General features: G+C 38.9%; 1 protein-coding gene across 2 annotated transcripts in view; it reads left to right on the top strand.

The window, feature by feature from the left end:
• The first annotated feature begins 203 nt into the window (after positions 1-203).
• LOC120515921 (transcription termination factor 1, mitochondrial) overlaps positions 204-17,525 on the top strand; it is a 45,731-nt gene continuing 28,409 nt past the window's right edge. Inside the window, exon 1 of one of the 2 annotated variants that reach the window (XM_039737291.1) lies at positions 204-276. The gene's annotated coding sequence lies outside the window, so the exon portion shown is untranslated. Of the gene's footprint in view, positions 277-312; positions 332-17,525 lie in introns of those variants that run through there. The other variant, XM_039737292.1, reaches the window with a different exon arrangement.

Raw genomic sequence — 17,525 nt, 5'->3', positions numbered from 1 at the left:
AAAAGATTTCACCTCACATTATGTGTATCTTCAGGGAAGAAAAAAAAGTTGCAGCACATGCGATTAGGCAGTTTGCTTCTACTGCCCTCGAGCGACTGCTGATATGTTGACTACTGGCATGTTGACTACTGGCAAATGGCAGCCCTTCTCAGTTTGTCCTCCAAACCGGCAGGTGGCGTCTCGTCAAACGGCGTCGTCTTCAAGATGCTGCGCGTTCTCCCAGAAGCTTCGTATTCTTGATTCATTCCTTCATCATGGCAGTATAATCATTTTAAGGTAAAACAATATATCGCGTTGTTGCGCCAGGATATGGTATAAATTGTAAACATATGTAAGGCCCTTTTTATTTGTCTAACTCTCTCTCTCTCTCTAAATATATCAATATAGCGGCTTGCATCTCCGTTTCTTTATTGTAACTTTAATTCGTTTAATAAATGCCCGCGCTCATTTATTTTCAGCGGTGACAACATTTGGGTTTATTGTTTTATTTCAAACGTTGCTTTTAAAATCGGTTTTAGCGTTTGCTTTATTGTGTAAATTAGTAAACTATTAACAACTCCAAACCCTTTTAATGGTAGGTCTTAGGGGGGCGTAACCGGAATACCAGTATACAGAATACAGTCACAACTTGGGATAGAAGATTAGGATATTATTTAGAAAAAAAGGTTGGTGACTTCTGAATTGCCTGAATATCTGTTGTACTCCCTTTTTTAAACTAACCTTTTGGGAAAAAAACTCTTTGGAAGGTCTTGATCTTTACATTTTGGATTTACACTGCAATTGTGAAAAGTTTATTTAAGCAAATACCATATTGATTATGTAAAGCAACATTTACATGGATTAGATCTAAGCTTTATTAGATGTCTACTTATTGAAGGCATTTATATATAGGTTTAATTTTCAAACTTTTAAAATTGTTTACATTTAGATTATTTTGGGACTGTGTGGTACATTGTCATTTGACTACTCAGAAGCCAGTTTCAAGCTAGAATATTTTTCTTATGTAACTTATCACATATTCTAAAAAAATATTTCATGTGGTCAATGTATGAGACAATCAAAACGTTACGAGTCTGACCTGTTAAAAATAAACCAAACAAGTTTTCTTTTTTCAGTATAATCAACATAAAACTTACTGTACTTGTTACATAGGCAAAGATATTCTGTGACACTCAAATAAAATGGGCTTGTCTTGCTTGTTCAACCACTCTGTGTAACTAACTTTACATACTCATTATTGACATAGCAGGTCCCATGGAGGTGATCCTTCAGACTGTAGAATGGATGGTAGTCAAATGAACCATGAGAGTAGGACTGTTGAGTAGAAACTGATCAGATCCACGTTTTGTAGAGCAGCCTTAGCACTATGCAGTGTGAGCAGGGGCACTGCCATTAATGCCTGCTGCATTTTCCTTACTGAGAGCCCCAAATACCAGAGAAATTCAGCATAATGTTGATTGGTTATGTAGCCCTTTTGAAGCACGTCATGCAGGGCCATATTAACAAACAGCATCATAAGCCTCCGGGCAAAATAGTGCACTGGGGCCCAATACGTTAAGACGGACTTGAGTGAATACTCTTGACATTGTGAAAAATTGTTCCTGTGATCTTGTTGGCTCAGGTTTGAATCTTGAAGTTTTCTTGGTGTAGGTGAATCACCATTCCATTTTTTATTGTTATTTGCATTCTTGGTTCATATTAGTTTGGTTCTGTTGGTTTTTTTTTTTTCAAATTCCATACCCAGATGTGAAACACAACTACATTTATTCCCACTCTGTATTCATAAACTCAGAATTCTCAAATCGGATATTGAATGTATTGATGCTTAATAGAGCTGAATGTACCCTCTGGGCACACAACTTGCACACATCATGCTCATGTGGAATTGTTCAGGAAGAACGGATTTTCACAGTTCACTCCATAATGGCATCCTATTCTTCTTTGGTTTTCTTTTTTGTAGAAGGTCAACAAGACCTTGGATTATCTTGTGGAGATGTCTTGCCACAACAGAATTCTGCATTCCACTAGTTGACTGAAGTAGTGATAATGTTTCTTCAAAGGTGCATTGTTTTCTACCATCCAAAAAATTATTGATAGCACGATACTTGGATTTATGGTTTTCAGCATCCACGTTGACGTGATGCTTAAATAAGAAATATGCAGTATAAACCATAGATGCTGGATGTGACGATGCTGGTTTCCTACAGACTCCCTCTTCCCACATGGTAGTGTGCTGAACCAACACCGTTGATAGTTATGACCAAGATGATCAGACATATGAGGACAATTCACTGATGATGCCAGAGGATGGTGGAAAAAGTGCACAAGTTTATTAAGAACCAGTCAAAACAAAACTAAAACCAACAAAAGTGTCAATTGTGCAGTGTTCTCAGAGTACATAAATAATTTCATAAAAATCATTGTGAAAGTGAGAATAAAATCAATAAATAAATACAGGCAGTCCCCGGGTTATGTACGAGATAGGCACTGTAGGTTTGTACTTAAGTTGAATTTGTATGTAAGTCGGAACAGGTACATTATTTTAACAAATGCTGTTGTTGACCGACTGTAACCAAGTGCTCTGCCAATGAATGTTGGAGTTTCACCTCTCTCTGAGCTTTTTATTATTTTTATTTTCAGTGGTGATAGTTTTCCACTTCTTTACTGTAAGGGTGAAGACAAAAAGTTAAGATGAGTTCTTCTGCACAGTGCAATACACGCAATCACAGTAGAAAGGCACCCGTCATCACGTCTGATGTACTGACAAGAGACAACTTCCTGCTATGTGCGTAACAGTACAAGTAGGCTTACTATTGAGAATGACTGCAGGCGGCGAGGGGGGTTCATCACTCGCCCACCACAAAGTCACCTCCACTACACTATGCTGCCTGCAGATACCCACCGAAAACAAACACAGTGCAGCCAAAGGTGGGTAGTTAATCGCCCAACCACAATTCAACAGGCAGCAATCCGAGGCACACTACAGTACAATGCTACCCCTGCCGCCCCGTTCACCCTCAGTGGCCTCCATCCAGCCACATCTGGGTCACCGCTTGCAGCATTACCAGCCGTGTGTGCTGGGTGGGCAGTGAAACGCCCCCCCTCTGCTCCATCCAGCCTGCGTCCAGTCGGGAGCAGTAGCTGCGGCAGCATAGTGGGTGGGCAGCGAACCATCGTCCTGCACACGAGCGATAGCTGTGGCCCTGGTGACTATGGACCATGGGTCACTGCTTGCTGCCGGAGCCGCCGAAGGACACTACACAGCGAAATCGCCCCAAGGCCACCGCTTGCAGCATTCCCAGGCCGAAGATGACGGAACGGCAGTTACTGAGGCGTGTGCGTCGCAGCTGCGTCCTCATTCGTATGTCATAGGTCAGATGTCAGTAACCTGGGGACTACCTGTACATTAAAAATCCAAGGTTAAAATGCAGTCTAACTCCTCTTGATCTCAGCCCACCTCCTTTTTATTCTCCCTGGCTCACCCATTGCTTGCGTAGCCAACAGAGACTCAGCAGCCACGAGCTCCTTTCGCCCAACCTCCGTCTGGGCTACCTCCAGGCATCACAATCAGAACGTCTGAGGTCGGCTGTCCTCCTTTCTTCCTTCGCGCTCACGTGGTCGCATCTCAGAAGCCTAGAGAGTGCACCTGCCTTGCTCGCCACACTCCACCTGGATGTTCTGTGGGGCGAACTAGCCCCTAGAGCACCACAGCTCATGCTGTCTCCTCCTTCCAGGTGGCCAGATCCTCCTGCTAAGACTGCCTTTCACATCTTTTAACCTCTTACCTGTTCTCATTTTCTTTGATTCCTCTCATCTTTGTTTTCTCTTCTTTGATTCTCCTATCTTTGATTTTTTTCCTTGTGCCGACCCGTATGTATACACTTCCGTCTCTATGGACGCAGCGTCTTAATCACACGCCACAGGAAGCCAATAAAGCAATTGAGAACGATTGCCCGTGCACATGCAGGTGCGACTCGCTCCAACTACCTCATTAACTCCCCGCGGTCATGCAATCGCGCCCACGGAGCGTGACACAGCTCTATGGATTTAAAACTAGTCCTTTTTTTGAAGGCGTGGATCTGCTGTACCACACTGAAAACTTTTAAGTCACATATTTTACAAGGAAATAGGAAGTAAACCACTTAAAAACATCACAATAAAATACCTATTTCAGGTTGACATTCTACATGTTACAGTAATAACTCTATGAGCCTTTTTATATTTCATGTTGAAAGATTGAGGTAACAGTGGTACCTGTGGTCATGACCGTAATTCGTTCCGGAACTCTGGACGTGACCCAATTTGGTCGCGACCTGAATGTAATTTCCCCATAAGATTGTATGTAAATACAATTAATCAGTTCCAGCCCATACAAACTGTATGTAATTTTTTTAAAAATTTTTAAGCACAAAAATAGTTACTTATACCATAGAATGCACAGTGTAATAGTAAACTAAATGTAAAAACATTGAATAATACTGAGAAAACTTTGAACAACAGAGAAAACTAACATTGCAAGAGTTCATACTACACCCTTATGAACTGCTCGTTGTAAACACTTTTTTTATGAGTTTTAAGCACAGGGGAAAAAGATTAAAGTTTGAAAAGTCCTTCATTTATACAAAAACTAACCATAAACAACCAAGAAAACTAACCTTGCATGAGTCGAGTTCTGGCGTGAAGGAAGTGAGGAGGAAGCTGGGTGGCAAGGAGGTTACAGTTTCAAGGGAGAGTCCTACTCCGCGAAAGAAGATTTCGAATTAGAAACCAATAGATCTCTAGTAGATTTCGATTTCTAGTATTCGGCAGCAAGATCAGTAACATTAACACCATGCTCATACTTTTCAATGATTTCTTTCTTTAATTGGATTTAAATTTTCTTTGAACCTTTCTTCTCACCAACACTTCCACTCTTCAATTGCTTAGGGGCCATGGTTAATTTCAAAATTAATGCAAAAGCACACGAAATAGAGCACAAAGAGTTCACAGCGATTGTACGCATGTCTGACTGAGAACAATGTACATCGAGAGACTGAACACATGTGGAAATCACTGGCACGTACAAACCAGAAGGGAAACTGACCACCAGCGTTTTTGTTCGCCACCAGAGCGTGTGGTCGTGAACAGATGGAAAAGTTTGGCAAACTTTTTGATTGTAACCCGATTTGTACGAATTTGGAAACTTCGTGACCAGAGGTTCTACTGTATATAAGATACAGGTATTTTGATGTAGCCCAAAGTAGAGCTTTGCTGACCTTTCTAGGTTTTAACTGTGCTGCAGGTTCCCCATATTGCCAACATTGGTGTTACTTAATTTGAGATGAAAACTTATCTTGATTGATCTGTAAAATCTGGATTTTTTTGTTATGAAAGCATTATTCCAGGTTGTGAATTGAGTAGCAGCATCTGGGCATGTGTTTCAGATGGATTTTATGGTACTTCACACTTCTTCTATTTTTCTTCTTTGTGACTGCTGCATATACTGTAGATTAATTTCCACTTAGATTTTCGAAGCAGAAGAGTAAATATTTGCAAACTGTTTGCATGCTTTTCCATATCCATGTACTCCTGCTTTTTGCTCACATCACAAAGAAGTTTGTAAAGTGAATTGGTGAATGTAACGTTGGCCTAGTATGCGTGGTCGTGGGTGTTTGTTAGCACACTCTGCTTAGGTTTATTTCTTGCCTTTTCCTTTATGATGCCAAGATTAACTGCAGCATCCATAAAGTCTATTTCAACTGTTTCAGTAATTGGATGGATGTGAATGATAAAGATTTTACTTATTTTTTTATAAATCTCTTTTGATGTGTTGCAAAGTGTAAACATATATTTTAATGATGATTGTTTTTTCTTTTATTTAAAATGCATTGAACTGTGTTCCAAAAACTAACATGAGCCAAGAAAGGAAATGTAATGCCTTTTAACAAAATGTAATAGAAGTATTCCTTCCTGGTAACTTGCAAGACTCTGTATAATACCAAAGAAACTAAGATCCTGTGTATCAAATTGTGTGTTTTGTTGTTTGAAAAAACACACACACACAAGAAATAAATGAATCAAAAAATGACCTAAAATGACAGAGAAGTAGAAAAGAAACAAAATCAAACAGCCCCTTAGGCTTGCATTCACAACAAACTTAACTTCTTGCTCATTCTGTATATATTCATGGCAGTGTCATTTCTTTCTAGTTTCCATTGTTCTTGTCGTTTTCTCTTTTCATATTTACATTACACAGTATTAATTACCACTTGGTCTTCTTGGTGATATTGCTGACATAGAGGACATGCCTATAATGGCTTCCTTTATCTTGGGTCTTTATTGTATGGTAAATTGGCAGAGTCATACATGTCACTCCTGTTGTAGTTACTTGTTATATTAAACTAGGGAGCTCTCACTTTGCTCAGCAACCCCCGTGCGGGCACTACACGCTAGTCATTTCCTGGATCTGCCACTTGCGACGAATTGTGCTGTGCTTTTGGATAAACACGATTATCAACTCTGTCTTTGATATTTCTGTCTTTTCAAAACTATTATTGTTTAAAACTATCATCATCACATGTTGGTTTATTATATATGCGAGTATGATCTTTCCGATTCATTTAGAAATCCAAGAAAACTTTTTTTGTCCATGTTTTTCAGATAAATTTTGTGTCAAGTGCGATACTTTTGGATGCGTGGATTTGTATCCATTATTATCCATTATTTCACCGAGTAATAATTTCTGTTTGTTTGCGCCAATGCAATCTTTACTATCATTTTTTTGATACTTTCGAATTTTAGTACTTTCATTATCTCAAACCTGCTCTGCTTCTGTATTGTGCCAACATTTTTAAACCTCTTTACAACGTTCTACTATGTCGTCTACTCTTTGTCTTTTATTTCCGCCCCCGCTTGGACCTGTTAGGTTTTCAATTCCACTTGGTCCGGGCAGATTATAACTTTCCTTATTTTCTGAATTTACACTTAGATTATTGTTCTTTTTTGAATTCTTTCCTCTCCCAACACTTTTGGACCTCTTTTCGATGTGCTACCCTTTCTTTTTCACTTAGTTGTTGACGTTTCATATAGAACAGGGGTGCCCACACTTTTTCGGCTTGTGAGCTACTTTTAAAATGACCAGGTCAAAATTATCTACCTACATTAAAAAAGATATATATATATATATATATATATATATATATATATATATATATATAGATATATATACTGAGTATACTTTATACATAAAATGTATGTTGTCGTACCTTGCATAATTGAATAACATTTATGGCACAATAACAATTCAATACATTTATGGTCACTACAGTATTTGGATTTAATAATTGTCATGTGGGAAAAGGCTGACTCGCATAAATAATTAGAGCCAAATAATGCAGTCAAGGAGCTTTTGAATTCAGCCGAGTGAAAAATGATGGCTGTCCGATTAACTGCGATTTTAGTTCCCTCTCCTTTCTCTTTCTCAGATCGCTTTTTGGAAGGACGTCAGTTTCATAGTTTTAATGAACAGTTTCAAAATGCCTTTACACATTTTCCTTCTTTGGAATAGCAATGATAGATTGACAGATCAGACAAACACACTCGATTGTGACATTGTGAGAAAAAAATCGTCTTCCAGTTCCACATCCAGCCCATACCCTCCCCAAACAATTTTTTAAAATCCCTTCTTTAGTCAGTATAAGTTGGAAAGCTAACTAGATCACAGCCGGAGTTTTGCAGTAGCTCACGCGTTTGAGCGTACGTGCTTGCATGCGGGATGACCAGTGTCTGGGAAGAGAAGAGATCTCAGACTGGCCGTCCTGTATGTCAATCAAGTGGCAAATGCCATAGGGAGGATATATGAAAGACTAATGTTTAAAAAAATTTTTTTTTGAATGCAACGCAATCTGCCTACACTACCTTTGCGATCTACCAGTTGATCGCAATTGACGCATTGGGCACCCATGATCTAGAACATATAAAATTATTGTCCAGAAAAGGACCACATCAAAGGAAAGAATAGATTGTATGTCTTGTATTAAAATGAAGAACACGTAAAAAATTTATAGGTTGAGTGGACAGTGGGTGTAGTTTAATCTCTTTAGGCAGCTGGTTATGTGTCAAAAGTAACATCCAAATGAATACCATGACCCATGCATTCCCAGCAGAGCATTTCCCAGAGCATTACACTGCTTCTGTTGGCTAGCTTTCTTCTTATGGTGCATCCTGTTGCTATCTCATCTCCCGGTAAACAATGCATACACATTAGGCTGTCAACACAAAATAAACGAAAATGTGATTCGTCAGATCAGGCCACCTTCTTCCATTGTGCCATGGTCCAGTTCTGATGCTCACAAACCCATTTTATGTACTTTCTTAGGCAGAAAGGGGGGGTCAGCATGGGCATTCTGCGACTATGCAGCTCCATACACTGCAATCTGCTGTGAACTGTGTGTTCTAACACCTTTCTTTCATGGCCAACATTATGTTTTCAGGAGTTTGTGTTACAGTAGCTCTTCTGTGAAATTAGACCAGATGGGCTAGCCTTTGCTCCCCACTTGCATCATCTCGCCATCACAATTTTTGCCTTTGTCAGAGAGGTCCACATTCTTACATTTGCCCATTTTTCTTGCTTCCAACACATCACCTTCAAAAGCGGGCTGTTCATTTGCTGCCTAATATATCCCACCCCTTGACAGGTGCCATTGTAATGAGATTGTCATTGCTATTCATTTCACCTCTCAGTGGTTTTAATGTTATGGCTCATCAGTGTGTGTTTACTGGTTTATGATTATCTGCAGATCATTTAAAAAAATGGAGCTCCAAGCGATATCCCAAACTGTACTTATACAACATTTTAAATGATATGCAGTCACATGAAAATTTAATGTGTTTTATTTGCAAGGTTTTACATGTCAGGACATTACTATGAAGTATAACCAAATCCAAAAATAAGATATACAGTGTGTAACTGCAGGTGACAAACAGCAGATATCAAAGTGTTCACTTTGCAATTATTTATTTAACAGAAAATAGCCAACCTGCAGAAAGAACTATACCCAATAATTTAGTATCATGTAACCAACTTTAACAACAATAAGTTACACACTGTTTCAGCCTATTGATGTTCAAGAGCATTATTTAATGTAACACTTTCGTCAGATTCTGTTGCAGTATCTCAGTGATATGGAGGTTTGTACTTTGACACAGCTTTTTTGTTTGTTTTCCTTTTCAGACATTCACTTGTATATTTTCTGGTGTGTCTCTGACTCCATGGCACTTGGCAGGTCAAGTCATTCATTCATTCCCTTATTCATTCAGACACTCATACTTACTCCTTGTTGTTTGTACCATACCATACCATACCATATTTATTTGTTGAGCACTTAAAAACACAGCATTACAACTGACCAAAGCGCTGTACAGTTACAACAAGCAGGACTAAAAGCAATATATTAAAAATAAGCATTAAGAGAGAATTAAAACAGAGATACTAAAAACAGGTCAAGGGACCAAATAAAATAGAGAAAATAGCAAAAGGCAAGTGGAAAATGAAACAGGTTAAGAATTAAAAGCCAATGTGAAGAAGTGCGTTTTTAGGCGAGATTTGAATGTGGCGACTGAAGCGGCTTGCCTAACCACTAAGGGCAGGGAGTTCCAGAGCCTGGGTGCACAGACGGAGAAAGCCCTTTCACCACGAGCTTTAAAACGTGCCTTGGGAACGGTTAGGAGCAGCTGATCTGTGGATCTAAGAACACGAGGGGGATTGTGACAATGGAGCAAGACACTCAAATAGGCGGGGGCTAGACCGTTTAATGTCTTATAGGTTAGGAGGAGAATCTTAAAATCGATTCTGAATCTAACCGGCAGCCAGTGTAGGGTTTTCAAAATCGGTGAAATGTGTTGGATTCTGCTACTTCCAGTTAGAAGCCTTGCAGCCGCATTTTGAGCCAGTTGGAGTCTAGAAAGCGTGGCTTTACTGATACCAAAAAGGCAGGAATTAGAGTAGTCAAGCCGGGACGTAATGAATGCATGAATTACTGATTCCAGGAGGTGGTTAGAAAGAATAGGCTTGAGTTTGGCGATTCGCCTTAGATGGAAAAAGCAGGATTTTACTGTGCTGTTGACTTGAGCATCCATTTTCAGGAACGTATCCATTTTGATTCCAAGATTGGAGACAGACGGTTACTGGAATGGGAAGAGAAACGAGGCCAAGGGGTGGAGCCTGTTTGCAGTCGGGACTAAAAACAATGACCTCGGTTTTGAATCGTTCAGGTGAAGGAAGTTTACAGCCAGCCAGTCCTTAATGTCAGATAGGCAGTCGAGGAGAGGTTTGGTGGAGTCAGTTGGCTTGAGGGAGAAATAAATTTGGCAGTCGTCAGCATATAGGTGATATGAAATTGCATGTTTTCTAAAATTGCACCTAAAGGCAGGATGTAGATTGAAAAAAGTAGTGGCCCTAAAATGGAACCCTGGGGGACCCCACATGGGAGTGGGACTGATTCAGATGAAAAATCGTCTAGCATGACTCTGAGAGTCCTGTTGCAGAAATATGACCTGAACCAGTCGAGGGCTAAGCCAGATATACCAGCCCAGGATTCGAGTCGGGAGATCATGATGTCGTGGTCGATTGTGTCGAAAGCAGCAGATAAGTCGAGAAGAACCATAACCACGTGGAGTCCTGAGTCCAATGCCAAAAGGACGTCATTTAGGACACGTAAATGCGGTTTCTGTGCTGTGTTGGGGCCTAAAGCCTGACTGAAAAAGATCCATTACCTGATGGTCCTGTAGGTGATGAGTTAATTGCTCATAAACTACTTTTTCTAGTATTTTTAACAAGAAAGGTAGTTTGGAGATTGGACGAAGATTGGAAAGAACGGCAGGGTCAAGATCAGGTTTTTCACAATTGGATGTACAACTGCGTGTTTGAAAGCATGAGGAACTATAGCCGAGGATAGACTACTAGTTATGATCTTTAGGACATCATATCGAATCACAGGAAACACATCTTTCAGCAGTCTGGACGGCACCACATCGTCCGGAGAGCCCGAAGGCTTCATTGAGGCAACGATTTTTCCAGATGGGGAGCGAAATAGGTTCAAAGCTGGTGAGGGAACCGTGCGCAGGAGCGGCTAAATCAACAGAGCCAGAAGAAGAAATGGAGATCTGGGATCTAATGTTCGTGACCTTATCCAGAAAAAACGTGAGGATCTGATTACAAAGAGCAGTGGAGGCAGCAGGGAAAACAGTTACGGCTGGAGAGAGGACAGCATTTAGTGTTTTGTATAAGACACGTTAATTGCCAGAGTTTTTTGAGATGATGTCAGTGAAAAAACGGTTCCTTGCACCTCTGACCGCTCTCTGGTATTGGGATCACGTGTCTCTCATTTGTAGTGCTGGATGTGATTTTTTTTATTTCAAGTCTTCATGGAGAATGGAGATAACAAAGCTTCTGATATAACAGGCTTCATCAGGGACCTGCAGGGGAAAACGGTGAACAACAGCAAACAATATTAAAACATCCGTGAAAAAATCTCAAGGTACTTGTGTTGTGTTATCCAGTCTTTTGTTAACAAGACAAGCACATGTGTTTTTTTTTATTAATATAGTATTAAATAAATACTTGTGACAAATGAGAGTAGCACACGAAAGTGAAATGCATTCAAGTGAATTTGAGCAATTGAATTGAAGACCTTTCTCCACCCCTCATTCATTGATCAAGAGCCCTGTCTTTGATCCTAAAACTCTTATTTTGCTTGAGTATGGTTTACTTTCTTGCACTACTCTAATTTTCCAGAAGTACTTATTTAATAATATTAGCAAAAATTGCATGTGTTTTTGATTTTTGAGTGTACACCTGAATACCTGGCATGTGGATATGCAACACAAAGTGACCTGAAATTTTTTTCCGTAGACTTTTAAATATTATTTGCCATTTTTCACTGTTTGCCCCTTCTGGTTCCTGTTGAACTCTCAATATATCAGAAACTTTGCTATCATTGATCTAAATGAAATCAAGAGCTTAAAACTTCCTTTAATAGAATTCATGATCAAGAAGCTGAAACCTTAATCAGCAACATTGTGTTACAATGACAGTCACTCTGATTGATGAAATCAATTTATAGTTGACAGGTATTCTAACATCTTGATCTTATAACATCTTGAATGTATAAGAGTCTTAGTAATGCAAATTGGGACTAAAATGCAGCTTAATAAAATGAGCTCCTTCCCAGTCCATCTTGGAGGTGATCTCATCAGACCTGCCTCTACTGCAAAGAATCTTGGTGTCATTTTTGATTCCTCCCTCTGCTATTCCGCCCACATAAATCACATTAAGAACCATTCTTACTTTCACCTCCATAACATATCCCATGTTCGCTCTTTCCTCTCCTTTTCTAAAGCTGAGAAACTTGTCCATGCTTTTATCACATCCCGCATCGATTATTGTAACTTGCTGCTGGCAGGTGCCCCTTCTAATCTTATATCACAGCTCCAGCTTATTCAAAACTCGGCTGCATGAGTCCTTACTCACACCAGCAGCAGCGAGCACATCACACCCATCCTGCTCCGTCTTCACTGGCTCTCTGTGTCTTACAGAATCGAATATAAAATCCTACTAATAACCTACAAAGCCTTAAATAACCTCGTGCTAAACTACATCAGTGACCTTCTCCATCACTATGTGCCTGCCCGCCCACTAAGGTTCTCTGATTTTGTCAATATTGTTGTGCCCCACACTAATCTACACTCAATGGGTGACAGGGCCTTCAGCTGTATAGCGCGCACACTCTGGAATGACCTGCTGAAATTAATTAGATCAGTTGACTCTATGAATTCTTTTAAAAAACAATTCGAAACTCATCTGTTCAGGAAGGCTTTTAGCTCTACTTATCTTTATTACCCTTGTCTCAGTTTACCTCTCTGTCAAGATGCTCATGTAACCTGTATGTGTGTGCTAGACCATCAATTATGTTGTCTGTTAGGCTTTCTCTGAATTTACTGTCTTAATCTTCTGTATTTATTTATTTGGTTTGTACAATGCTATATACTGTATACCCTGCCGTTCTTTCTTATATTCTGTAAGTGCTTTGAGCATGGGAAAGGCACTATATAAATAAAATGTATTATTATTAATGCAGATTTACTCATTGTTGTCCCTTTAAGAAAGGTTGCGGGAATATTTCTCTTTGGTTTTCTAAAACAGATGTTTAACATAATAAAGTTGCAGAAGCAGTTCAGAACAATAAAACTGTAAACATTATCAGTAAAATTGAGGTGTAATAGCCAAATGGTGTAAAATGTTGTCTTGTTTAGTTTTCTGCTATTTATAAACAATAGATGACATCTAGTGGCCATTAAAAGTAGGACAGTCACTAAATGTTTCCTAGTACAGTTTCACATTTCACATGCCAGAGGTTTACATACACTTAGGGTGAATTACAAAGCACTGACCTCAGTCTGATTGAAAATTTGAAGGCAGAACTGAAAATGTGTGTGTGAGCAAGGAGGTCTATAAACATGTCCCAGTTGCACAAGTTCTGTCTGGAGGAATGGCTCACTATTCCAGCAACTTATTGTAAGAAGCGTGTGGAAGACGACCCAAAACATTTGGCTCAAGTTAAACAATTTAAAAGCAATGCTACCAAAGTGACAAAGTGTATGTAAACTCAGCAAATTCTGGAGGAAAATATCACAACATCTGTAAAAAAAAGTTGAAGTTAAAAAGAGGATGGGTCCTACGACAAGATAATTACCTAAGACACATCTCAAAATCTACAATGGAATACCCCAAGAGGCCTAAACATCATTGAAAATCTGATTTGATCTCAAAAGAGCAGTACATGCAAGATGTCCGAAGAATTTAGCAGAAGCCTTTTGCAAGCACAAGTGGACAAAAATGCCCCAAGTAAGAACCAAAAGACCTGTAGCTGGTTACCAAAAGCATTTACAAGCTGTGATACTTGCCAAAGGTGGTCTTATTAAGTACTGACTGTGCTGAGTGCCCAAACTTTTGCTTCAGGCCCCCTTTCATTTTTTGGTATTTTGTATCTGTGAATGATGGAAATAAAAATGAAATCTTGCTTAAAATATTAAAGAAATGTGTCATCTGTAACTTTATGCCTTTTGGTGATCAGTTCATCTTCTGTTAACTGTTCACAGTAACAGGCATTTTAATGAAGAGAGCCCAAACCTTTGCATGCCATTGTATAAGAAAGGGCAGAGCAGGCTCTTTTTCCATAAGAGACTGCATTCCTTTAATGAGGGAAGTGAAATCCTATGGCCAGTGCAGTTTTCTTTGGTGTGGTGTACTTAGCTGGTAACATTGCTTTAAGAGACGCCCACTGATTCAACAAGAAAATTAAAAGGGTAGGCTTAGTTGTGGGACACACTTTGGACCCCATGGAGGTAGTAGCAAAGGAGAGAATTAAAAAAAAAAACTGAATGCCATTATGAACAATGCAGTGTGTTCTCTCTCTGACACACTAACAGTACTTTCAGCCAACGAAGTATTCAGCAGAAGTGTGTCAAGAAGTGCTTCTGGGGTTGCCAGGAGCAATACATCTGCATAATGCCTCACTGGGACTGCCAAATCAGGATATTTATCTTTAATTTTCTTGCTTTATAGTCATACTTCTGTGTGTTTGTTTATGTAATCAATCAAACTGTCTACCTATTTATTTATTTAAAGAGTTTCTGTAAAAAGCCGAATTTCCCTCGGAGATAAATCTATCTACTGTGTATTGATCGACAGATGCATATATAAGTGAATGTTGCTTAGAACTGGGTGGGAATAATTAAACATCTCACTGAGTCTCAGATTTCTATACCAATCCAACACCTCATGAAGGCAGCACTCAAAAGTAGGGGTGGTGATTTAGAACTGCAAAGATTAGAGATGCTCTCGATGAACTGGTTTGAAAGGCAGCAAGCTTTTGTTTATGATGAGCTGTCTACAGTTTAACATTTCCTAAAACAACCCTATTAGATATTTAAATGTATGTCTTGTGTGCAGAGAAATCATTACACATTTTAAAAATAAACATAACCTGATTTGATAAGAAACATACCCTGTTGCAAAGGAAAAACCTTTCTGTAGCATCAGATTATACATTAGCATTCGATGGTATCAATGGACCAATATAAATGTGAACAGTATGTTATCACAGGTGCTATGTGTGCTCTCTGTTGATCAGTGTTATGCAACAACAGTGTAAGAGTTGAGATAAGCTTGAAAGAAGTGGCAGCGATATTCATGAAATTGTGCATTTGAAGTAAACTGTGTGTCACAGACTGTCAAAAGGACTGCTGAATGCTGATAAAGGAGAGCCACAGGAGAAGCAGATTTCAGTACTCAGAAACACCCAAAATCAATCAATCTGCTTAATGACACCAGTAAAGCACAGACATGACTGCAAAACACCAACCTTCTGACAGTATGTCCAAACAAATAGCTAAAGAAATTTAGCATTACTGTCTAATTAGAAATGTAAAATTTCAATGACAAAGTAGCTGCAGTGTTTTAACAAGTTGTATATCACAGACCTCAATGCTTATCTAAACTGTATTTGCTGTTATCTCCCTATTGTAACAGGCAGACACACTTCTCAAATGTGTGTAGCCCAGTAGCTGTGGTGGACTATGTGTGTGTACGAGTCTGTCTCCATAGTTTCAGTGCTCATTACAATGTGCATCTTAATTATTAAGCTTTATTTGCCATGTGCTACTGAACGCTTTGATGGATAACAGCAATTTTAGCTTTTTAGTTTCTCTTAGTGTCAAGTCTTTTTGTTCAGCACCTATTGTTCTCTCCCTGAAACCTTGGCAGTGGTTTAAAACACACAGACTGGAGAAATTAGAGTCGAGCCTTTTGGGCGTAGCCTTTGCAATGCTGGATTTTGCCGCTGTTTGCTACAGACTTTTTAACAGGTTGTCCCCAGATGTGTCCTTTGAAAATCACTTTTGGTCCTACCAAACTAGTCTTTTAGTAATCTAGCAACTGTTGGAAGTTTGTATGAAGGGCATGTTTTATTACAACTTTAAATTTGTTTTGTCTGTCGTTTTAGGTTTTCATGGTAAAACAGAATTATGCCTCTTTTAGTTTTATATTAAAAAAAATACTAGTATAAAGATTGTGGCATATGATGAAAGGACAGTGTGTGCATTCCTTGTAACATTTAAACTATTCTGATTGCAGGTCTCAAAGCTACAGCCTGTTTTAATCAGGTTGATGTTAATATTAATTTTGTCTAGAGACATCATTTAATGATATCCTAAATGTAATGTGCAGGGCCATCTTTCAGAAGTTAGTACTGTGAAAGGGATAAATACAGTCAGATTGGTGATGGTGAAGCCATTGAAAATGGCTGGGGTGTTTAGCTAACGTGTGTCTTTGACATTTTGTCAATTACAGAACTGGATTTGTAAAATAAACTGTTTTTTAAAAGAGCTCCTGATTGGTGTGAATAATTTTAGGGCAATTACTCAATCTCTTTGGGGATGCCACTGCCTGGGTATTAAAGAAGATACTGTGTCTAGATAAAGCAAAGCAAGTACTTGCTGACCATGGATCAGAGGATCAGCTCTGTATTTTTGCACACTTTTCGTAGGTTATGGAATTTGTCAGTCTGGCCTTAAATATTTTTGTGAATAGAAAGAAAGTTTTGATTTCCCTCTGGAGTGTTTTTTGAAGGGGTCTGTACGAGTTTGCAGTACGGGACTATGGAGTACTATTAGAATGTAAAATTATCTATATACTTGGAGAACTTGAATGTAGATAGTTTAGTTCTGGGTTGTGGGCTGCTGGGTTCTTTTATGGCAGCACTGGATACCAGGCCTCCGCAAGGTTCACTTATGGACACATGCATGGCCACACTCTTATAGGCCTGTCTGTAATTACCAATTAACATAATATATTCACCTTTGTGGATCTTGAAGGTGAAAACCGACACACTCTGGAAGAATGAGCAAAATCCACATGGACAATGTCCGGGTGAGGGATTATAATCCAGCATACTTAGTGTGTGTATTGGCAGCACTACCCACTGTACCACCATGCCTCCAGTTATAATAATTACAGCATTAGTTATTGTTACATACAAGAGCAACAATGGGATGTTGCTATTAAAAGTGAGTGAGAACCTTGGATAAAATAAATTCTTTAAGTGGCTGTAGTGATGTGCCAAAATTCTAATGTAATATGAAACTGATAACCTCCTATTTATTGGTAGTACCACATCAAACTCTTTAATGACACTTTAAATGCATTATAATAATTACTACAGATCATGGCTTAAAAAGAAAAAATATTTTTCTATATTTAAGTTCGGCTTTAGCAATGAGTGAGGAAAATAAAACCAGAATGAGTTTTCACATTCAATGCAAGTACCACTAGAGGGAGCAGGTTTATCACCAGTTTTAAATATGCGCAATATTCACTTCAGTATATCCATTTTAAATGGTCTGTTTTCTGTTCCTGCTTAATTTAATACACTGATTTCAGTGTATGCTACGTACATTTTATTGTATAGGAACAGCAATATATTTGCAAA

This window comes from Polypterus senegalus, chromosome 15, assembly GCF_016835505.1.
Source record: "Polypterus senegalus isolate Bchr_013 chromosome 15, ASM1683550v1, whole genome shotgun sequence".
In the NCBI taxonomy this organism is placed as follows: Eukaryota; Metazoa; Chordata; class Cladistia; order Polypteriformes; family Polypteridae; genus Polypterus; species Polypterus senegalus.
Note: the sequence above shows the minus strand (reverse complement) of the source record. Positions and strands in the feature narration are given on the sequence as shown.